Genomic DNA, 10,340 nt, shown 5'->3' with positions numbered 1-10,340 from the left:
TCCATTATTTTTTCATTCAATTTCATGCAAAAATAATGGATTTCTTTTTACTACACCTAATATTATATTATGCTGATTCTACAATGTAGAACATCTACAATCGGAACACAACGTGTTTCCCATCAATAGCTCCTACGTAATATGGGAAATTTCATCTTTTAAAAAATTCATCTTCAATTTTTATCCGATCTTGTTGAGAAGGTTGTTCTAAAACTTGAAGTTGCAGAACTTCCCAAATAACCGCATGTTTTTTATATTATACCAGAAACAGTACTTTTGCTTATACATCGCAAGTGATGCCATCAAACTGCCGGATGCTAAATATTTATAAAAAAAATTGATGCTTAAAGTAATAAATAATTTCTTAAAATCTTAATTTAAATAACGCTCTCATCTCCTCTCTTCCATTCCATATTCTCTACTTTCAAATAATTTGATACCTTATTCTCCATATTTATCTCTTTATATCTTTTATTATATCTTGATATAATAAAAGATATCTATTCTATCTATTCTTTCCTTTTCTTATTGTCTCTGTAAATCCCTTTCCCTATTTATTAAATCTTTTTCAAAACTTTTGTTCCCATGTCCCATTACTTTCCTAGATTCAATTCCCCATCTGTTTTTATTATAGGTGTACAACTTTGCTTCCGCCGTTTTCCTATAGATTTAGCGGTAAGTGGTGATCGAAATAAATAGATCATAGACGTCATACAATAAACTTGGGCAACATAACCCCATAGAAACATTAGTCGATTTGTGTCTGCATCATAAAGTTATTCTCGATTGAAAATGTCAGTTTACAAGCCAAATTCTTGTCATTTGCGGGAGGTTTTAATTTTTTGTTTCAATATGAAGAAATCTGCGGCTAAGGCTCATCGAATGCTCTCAAATACTTATGGTGAGGCCGCTATTAGTGAAAAAACGTGTCGTGAGTGGTTTCAACGCTTCAAGAACGGTGATTTTGACGTCCAAGGTCATGCTCTGTATTTGGTGAGACCAGCTCGGCGTAGTATATTATGAACTGTTAAAACCGACTGAAACAATCACAGGCGATCGGATGCAATTGATGCGTTTTAGTCGAGCATTGAAAGACAAACGGCCGCAATACAACGAGAGACACGATAAAGTGATTTTGCAGCATGACAATGCTCGACCCCATGTTGCGAAAGTGGTCAAGACATACTTGGAAATGTGGTCAAGACATACGTTGAAATGGGAAGTCCTACCCCACCCGCCGTATTCTCCAGATGTTGCTCCCTCTGACTATCACTTGTTTCAATCAATGGCACACGGCCTGGCTGACCAGCACTTCCGGTCTTATGAAGAAGTAAAAAATTGGATCGATTCGTGGATAGCCTCAAAAGACCAGTTTTTTCGACACGGGATTCGTACGCTACCCGAAAGCCGAAAGATGGAGAAAGTAGTGGCCAGCGATGGACAATACTTTGAATCATAAATGTATAAATATTGAATCATAAATGTTTTTTACAATAAAGCCTCGAATTTCGGAAGACGGCGGAAGCAAAGTTGTACATCTAATACCTGTGTTGCCAAATTTAATCTTTTCCTCGTATTTTCTTGCCCTCCCATCCCATCCCATTCTATTTTGAACTTATCCATTACCAGCTCCCTCATAATTACATCTCAATATCTTGGAGTGCAGAAATCTAATTTGAAAATCCACCTGACATAGTCTTAACATTATCTTTTCTAGTTCGCTTTTTTTCTTCGCAGTCCCATAATTCCACTCCATATGCCATTACACTTTATACCAGATATTTAATAGCATCCATCTTCTATTAAAGTCATTTCTGCATAGCCTTTCCTCTAAGCCCCATATCTTTCTTGCTACCATTTTTCCTTTTCTACTTTTTTTAAATATGCCTTTTATAATCCCCTTTTCTATCTAAATTAAAACCCAAATATTTAAATTCCTGTACCTCTTCTAGTTCCTTACTCCTCCATTTCCATTTCTCTTTTCTTTTTTTCCCCCTCCCTCCAGATACAATTATTTTTCGTCTTTTTTGTGCACAGCTCCAGTTTCTTCTTCTCCAAAAATTATTTTAACGTGCTCATCATATCCAGTAACGCCTCCCTATTATAACTAAAACTAAGTCATCCGCATATGCTAAAGACCATATCCTATACCATATCTAACTTCTTCTATTCCTTTTTTCTCTAATTCATTATCTATGTCCGCAATATATAAATTGAACAACAATGGACTCATCACACAGCCCTGCCTTTCATTGTTCTGAATTATTGCGTGTATCCTTGCTTCGTCCTTATCCTTCTTACTTCTATTTCCCCATACATTTTCTCTATCTTCCTTACCAAATATTCACTTACACCCTTGCCTCTAAGAATTTCCCAAAGTTTGCCCTTATCTATCTTATCAAAGCTTTTAAATCTGCAATCATATATATTTTTCTCCTTCCTTCTTCCTGATTTCTTTTTCTCTGCATCAAATGCATCAGTATGAAAATATTATCCGTTGTTGACCTTCTTCTAAATCCAGCTTGACTTTTTAGAATCATATCTTTGGTTTCAACTTCCTTTTCTATACCTTATTACTTCTGCATATATATTTTATACGCCATACACTGTAACGAGACACTCCTGTAATTTATTACTTTCTCCTCGTCTCCTCTTTTGTATAGAGGGACAATTATATTTTCCTTCCAATCTTGCGGCATCTTGCTTGTACTCCACACTTTTTGTAGTTCCACTAGCCTCTTCCGTAAATCCTTACCTGCATATATCCAAGCTTCCATAGACATACTATCTATTCCTGCCGCCTTTTTCTTCTTTATTTTACGCAATACCTTACCAATTTTTTCAGCCTTCAGTCCTTCTTCTTTACTTTTTTCTTTATTTATATCTTCTTCTTCCTCTAGCTTAGAGAACTGACCGGTGCTCTACTTTATTTTCATCCACTTCAGTATCATCTAACAGCTTCTTAAAATATTTCCTCCATTCTTCGTCCTTTATATTATTCTTTTTCCATACCTTCTTACCTCTCTTCCTATTAATGTATTTCCATATGTCTGCTTCCCTCTTCAACTTCTTCAATTCCTCCTCCTCTTCTTCTTCTCTTTTTTCTTTTTGTTTCTTCTCCAATAATTCTCTGAACTCTTTCCTCTTCTCCAAATATTTCTTTTCCATTTTTCCATTTCCTACATATTTTTTTCACCTCTCTCTTTTTCTTGGAGCAGCTAATATTCCACCAGTTTTTGTAATCTATGTACCTTTTCCTCCTTTTGACTTTCTTCTTCACGACATTATTGAACATAATCTATTTTAATTCCTCCCACTAGTTTTCATCTCTTCATCATTATTTCTCTTTCCTTTAGCCATATCTTCCTCATCATTTATTCTCCGTGTAGCTTTCTATGGTCTCCCTATTCCATACGATAATTTCTTCTTCCTTGATGACACTGTCCTCTTCCGCGTCATTTTCTATAACAGTTCCTTCCTCTAATGCTAAGTGGTCCGAGTTCACTCTCGCGTCGATCCTAAATTTTACAATTTTATCGCAAACATTATTGTTAATCATCGTATATCGAGCTACCTCTTGCTCCCACATACATATATTCTTCTTCCCAGTCGCTTCTTGATCTTTCATTCAGAATGTGCCATATTCCGTTACCAATTTTATAAAACCTCTACCTCCATTTCCTATCACCTTATCCTTGTTACGTCTATCCTCTCTATCATAAATCCTCTCCTCCTAATTACATTCTTTCTTTCCACACATTCCTCTTTAATCTTTTCCATCTTTATATCCAAATTTTTACTTTCTTATTCTCCGTATACTGAGACTATATTTATCTTTTCTTTACCCATTATTAACTCTGATTACTTTCCATTCTTTGCTAATTAACCTATTTTCCTTATTTCTCCATCCTTTTCTTTTTCCAATTAAAATCACTGTTTCCCTGCCTCTCTTTCTTTCCTTCCTAGCATAACTGCAATCCCATATATGTGTCTTAGGTAACATCCTTCATTGCATCCCAACGGGACCTTCTTTTGGACATATAATTATTGGACACCGCACGATTGCACACGCACGATTGGACACCGCACAGTTGGACACTGCATTATTGGAGACCGTATAATTGAACACGAACATTGCACGATTGGACACTACATTATTGGATACCGTATTATTGGATACCGCATTATTGAATACTGCATTATTGGATATCACATGATTTTATATACGTCTTAATTACGTCTTATTTTATACCATACGTTTAAAAAATTTGTCATTCGATGCATAAATTATCCACATTTAAGATAAGGCCCTCCTAATGTATACGTGCACATATCTAAATGCGTTATGGCTCACTGATCGGCTTATAGCTTTTTTTATCAAGTCAATGATTTCTATCTATACGTAATTCATGTTTATTTCATACATTGGCGCATTTATGAAGATTTTAAAAAGTTTTAAATTCATGCATATTTATCCTGGAGAAAGAAACAGCAAAACGGAATATTGAGGAGAGATGTAGAATGAGGCTTCTTTCGCCATGGGAACGCAGCCTTATGTCACATCATACACATATAGGAGCTTTTATCATTTCGATGTTTTTTATCAGTACGTGCTTGATTTGTATTAAAATACGTACGTTGTTATATATTTTACTATATAAAGATACATCGAGAAAATAGAATTATAAAAAAGCAGTAAGGCGGTACATGTATATTTTGAAATTATATTTTATATAATCATGCAATCGACAATGCGATTCATTAACAGCTGATGTTATCTATTAGGCCAATATTACATACGTCCATTTTTTATCGTATGATAAATTTTTCAAGCCTGTTGATTGGCTATAGGACAAAGAGATTCGAGATCCTCTCTGTCTTGCAATCAATTAACATGTTTGAAAATACATATCAGCCATTAATGAATCACATTGTCGATTGACTCTTTTTACACCGTTAAATTAAATGGTATTAGTATGCGTATCAAATTGTTGCGGATTAAATATTTGATATGCGGATTAAATATTTGATATCCTTATTTACATCAATCTACCTCAAAACAGGTCAGGTAGGTAGGTGACATGATGTCTTTATTGCTTTTCAAGATGTAAAACTTCTAATTCTAACTTGAACTTAAAAGCAATGGCGAATTTTTAATATACGATCCAAAATGAACTCAATGTTTACAGTATGCTGAGATTCTTTGATACCATTTGATACGCATATTGGTCTGATATTCGTGATTCAGAAGTATCAGATCAAAATAATCCGCCAGTGTTTATATTAAGCGTATCAAGTAATTTGATGTGGATATGATATCTAAACTATATTTCAAAACGTCCTTCGAAGAAAATTTTACTATAGTATATGTTATATGTGTACTATATATTTTGAGTAAAATTTTTTTCGGAGAGGACGTTTTGGAACGTAGCCTTAATACGCATATAAAGTGCTCGATATAAACTAGGTCATTGTATGATAGATTATCTAACCTTCAAAATACATGTAACGCTTTATAATATGTTTCCATTGAGCGCGTAACGCATCATCGAAGGAGAGAAAGAGAGGACTTGTGTATATATATATATATATATATATAAAAACTTCTCTCTTTCACAACGCGACAAACTCAATGGAAACTCAGTCTTAATGCTCTTTTATAATTTCATTTTTTCGATGTACCTTTATTTTATATAGTAAAATATATATAACAACGTACGTATTTTAATACAAATCAAGTACATACCGATAAAAAACATTGAAATGGTAAAAGAAAGCAATGTTCCTATATACGATGTAACACATAAGGCTGCGTTCCCATGGAGAAAGAAGCTTCATCCTATATCTTTTCTGTCAATATTCCATTCTGTTGTTTCTTTCTTCATGAGGACGCAGCCTAAGTAAACGTTGTTAAATATGCATGAAGAATCTAAAACTTTTTAAAATCTTCATAAATGCATTAATGTATGAAATAAACATGAATTACGTATAGATAGAAATCATTAACTTGATAAAAAAAGCTATAAGCCGATCGATAAGCCATAACGCATTTGGATATGTATACGTATACATTAGGAGAGCCTTACTTTAAATGTGGATAATTATACAAACAAATTTGATGAAATGAACAAAAAAATTTTTTAAAGATGTATGGTATAAAATCATAGATGTCCAGCAATGCGTTTCCAATAATGTGTTGTCCAATAATGCGGTGTCCAATAATGCAGTGTCCAACTGTGCAGTGTCCAATCGTGTAATGTTCGTGTCCAATAATGCGGTGTCCAATAATGTAGTGTCCAATCATGCGTGTTCAATCGTGTGGTGTCCAATAATTACGTGTCCAATCGGGATACGCCTCATCTCAAGCTTTTTCGTTTAACCGTGCCTCGCATAAGGTCACGAGATCATACCCTTTGATCATAACTTCAAAAATCTAAATCCTTCTACACCTATTATATTCCAAAATAATATTTTTCTTTGTTTTTTCTGTTTACTCCCTTTTGCTTAAATCCTATTGTCTTGTTTTTTCCTTCTATCTCTAACTTTTGTCTCTTTTTTTTCTAACTGCCTTACCTCTTCTTAAATTACTATTTCTTTCTTGGCTCATACAAAATTTTGCTTTTGATTTTGATTCCCTGTCCTTATTCTCCTTGCTTCTTTCCTCTCACTTGCCTCTGTTTCCTCGCCTTCTTTACCTACCTTATTCTTCCTTTTTTCTTCAACCTTTCTTTCCATTACTTCCATGCCTTCCATATTCTTACTTTACCTAATTCAACCTTTTTATTTTTTCTTTCCCCTTTCTGTTCCTTAACCCATTTATTAATCCTCTCTTGAATTTTCTTTTCCTCCCAGCTCAATCATTTTTAATAAAAATCCTATCTCCTTTTAACTTATGCTTATTTTTCATTATTTCACTCCTTTCCTCCTCACTTTCTACTCTAACTATTATTGTTCCATTTATCCTCGAGAAAGCTGTTATATTCTACTCCCAATCTTTCTTTTATAAACTTTTTGATTCATTTTCTCCTTTTTTTCCTATTTATTTCTATTTGGTATATCTGTTATAATTATATTTTTGTATCCTTTTATAATTATATTTTTTTTCCTGTTCTCTTATTCATTATCTGAAATCCATTTCTTTAAAACATTTATCTCCCTGTAACTTAAATTAAATTATAATAAATTAAAATAAATTAAAATAAATTAAATTAAAAACCTCTCTCGCTTACCATAGATCCTATCCTTGAGCTATCCTTCCAAAACTACTTACACTCCTTCCCTTGCTATCACGATTTCCCCTCGCTATTTGTCTTGCCTAAAGCTTCTTATGACCTCCAAATTCTCTACCATTTTCCTATTATTTTCTGACAAATTTTTCTTTACTGTTTCCAATTCCTTCATAACTTCTAATTTCTCTTCAAATTTTCTAATTTCTCTATCCATATCTTCTTGTCTCTTTTTATTCTAGCTACCTTTCTTTCTATTAAGTCTCTCATTTCTTTCTTCACCTCTGTACAATTCTTCCTAATCTCTTCATTTACTTCTATCTTTACTCTTTTCATTATACTTTTCTCCTCTGGCATGTCAATGTCATTTTTTTCGAACCTATTTTTGATCTATTCTCTGTCAATAAACGCTGCTTGTTGTCTACTTTGCCCTTTCTTACTTTACCATACGCCTGCCATCTTTCCTTCTTCCCGTTTTTACGCGCTGTTAATCTATTAGTCCGCGTCCTAATCTATTCTTTCTCACCTCGATGTATCGCGCATGATACTTTCTAACGCACGCACTAAAAACCTTTCCTCCAATTGCTTGCTTACTTCCCGCTTCTACAACAAGCTAATTAACTCACAATTGAGCCTCTCGTCTATGGACTTCGCAAGATCTATGGACTCGCCAATAGATATCGCGAGCCCAGCTCCGGGAACGGCGGGAATTCAAGTAAATAAATATGCCTTGACAAGGCATGCATCCGTCGGATCAGCGTCTCTAGCACACGCTGTGAATCTCTTGACACCGCAAATTCCTGAGTTCGGCGGTGCAGACTCGGAGAATGCGCAATTGTGAATCCAACGTGTGGACAAAATAACACGTATCCACGGCGCTTCAGACGACATGGTATTGCTAGCCGCGACCATTCGTCTAATAAAAACTGCTCGAAGGTAGTACAACCTAGGATCTGATCCCATGATCGAATCATAGGCGGCTTTCCGCGAGGCACTAATCAGTCGCTTCGGAAGAACAATGTTATTCCACGTGATACAGAAGATAGAAGGAAATGGAGTCTGCAGAAGAAGTCTTTCCAAGAATACGCATGGATAGGCTGGCGATCATGAGCAGTCTTCAATTATCTTCCAGAGATTCGATTCAATTATTAATTTCTGGAATCGGGAGTACATCTTTGCGGGCAACTGCAGTCACTCTTAACGTGGATTCCTTTGATCGTTTCCTCGATGAAATGTACCGAATCACATCCATCACGACGGAGAGAAAATCAGTTCCAATCAAGGCATCGAAGTCTTCAGAAATCTGTTCAGCGTGCGGGAAAACAAGTCATTCTGCCAAGACCTATAAGACGAAGGGATTCTGCGTCTACTACAAGGCCATTTACGAGCGGAGTGTCCAAAATTGAGAAGAAAGGAGCAGCTGCCCGTGACTATTCCGGCCAAGACGGCCGCAGCAGCAGCCTACAGCCTACAGACGACTCTACGATATTGGTATAGCTGCCAACCGATAAGAACGTTTTAATTAAGGGTTCGTCAATTAAAATTTTGGAATTGAATAATCGTAAATGCAATCTCAGCGGAGACCAGAAGTCCTATCTCTTTTAATGTCTATCAAGAATTTCGAAATCCTTCAGTTGAATCTTTCAAACGATCTTAACGTGTTTATAAAGCATTGAATAACACGGCTATTAAAATTCAAAGCTCTGTAAATTCGCGTTTATGTTTAGAACAACTTCTTCCGAATTCTTTGTTCCATGTAGATCTACATATCTTGCTGGATAATTCATTGACATAATCTTGGGACGTGAAAACATAATTTGTATTTACATTCCGGGAAAATCAGTGAATGAAAATACCAAACGCGAAGAAATGGAATTGTCCAGCAGAATTGCTATAAATTGCCTCGTGTTACGAATCAGTAACGTTTGAGGATATAATTGACGAAATTTCTATTGACTTTAATTCGTCAATTAAATCCAAATTAAAACATTTATTGCTAGAATTAGACCAATCGTCGGTTACACTGGTAAAAGATGATTATTACGTGCGAGTCAACCTCAAAGATACCTCCATATGTGCGTATGCGCCTCGGAAATTTGCATGGGCGGAATGCAAGCAAATCCAAGAAATTACAATCTAGCGGTATTATAAAAACGAGCGTTTCATCTTATTGCGCGTATCGTGCCGGTTCGCAAGAAAAATGGAATCATGCGTCTATGCATCGCTCTTTAAATAGTCAAGTCGCAAAAGAAGTATCCATTTCCGTTTATTGAAGACTGTCGCGTCTCGCAAATAAAGTAGTTTTCACTCTTCTCGACATGAGAGACGGTTTTCACCAAATTAAAATGCACCAAGATGACACAAAGTACTTCTCTTTTGCAACACCCGACAGGCAATTCGAATACAATACGTTACCGTTCTGTTCTGCGACGCGCCCGCTGAATTTCAGAAACATCTCGTACAAATCCTTCAACCGCTTATTAGAACAGATCGTGTATATTGACGATATCTTAGTGGCGACTGATTCAGTCGACGAAATTTAGAGATAATTCTATAAATGCTCGTTATATTGAAAAAATACGGTTACGCATTAAATTACTCGAAGTGCCAATTTCTGAAAACCAAGATCGAATATCTTGGCTACACTCTTTCGCCTAATTCAATAGTGATAAGTCAAAGATATACGGAGGCGGTGTGAAATTTTCCGTAATCCCGTAGTTTAGTGCAAATTCAACGCTTTCTAGGATTAACAAATTATTTCAGAAGATTTATCAAACATTATTCGCTTAAAGCACGATCGTTATACTGCTCAAGAAAAACATTGAATTCAATTTTGATTTTTCTTGTCTTGAATCCTTTTAAGAATTGAAAAATTTCTTGACGTCATCTCCAATTTCGAAAATTTATAATCCATCGGTGAAAATCCAACTCCACATGCGAGTGCATGCGAGGATGCGAGTGCATCGGGTCTCGGAGCGATCCTTATGCAAAAGCAATCCAATAACAAGGGGCATCCGTTGCTTATTACAGTCAAATTACAGACAAATAAGGCTGAGATGAACTATCACAGCTTTGAGCTGGAAATGCTTGCAATGGTCTGCTATAGAGAGATTT

Source organism: Atta cephalotes (genome assembly GCF_000143395.1).
Source record: "Atta cephalotes unplaced genomic scaffold scaffold00012, whole genome shotgun sequence".
Taxonomy (NCBI): domain Eukaryota; kingdom Metazoa; phylum Arthropoda; class Insecta; order Hymenoptera; family Formicidae; genus Atta; species Atta cephalotes.
This window is presented reverse-complemented; position numbering follows the sequence as displayed.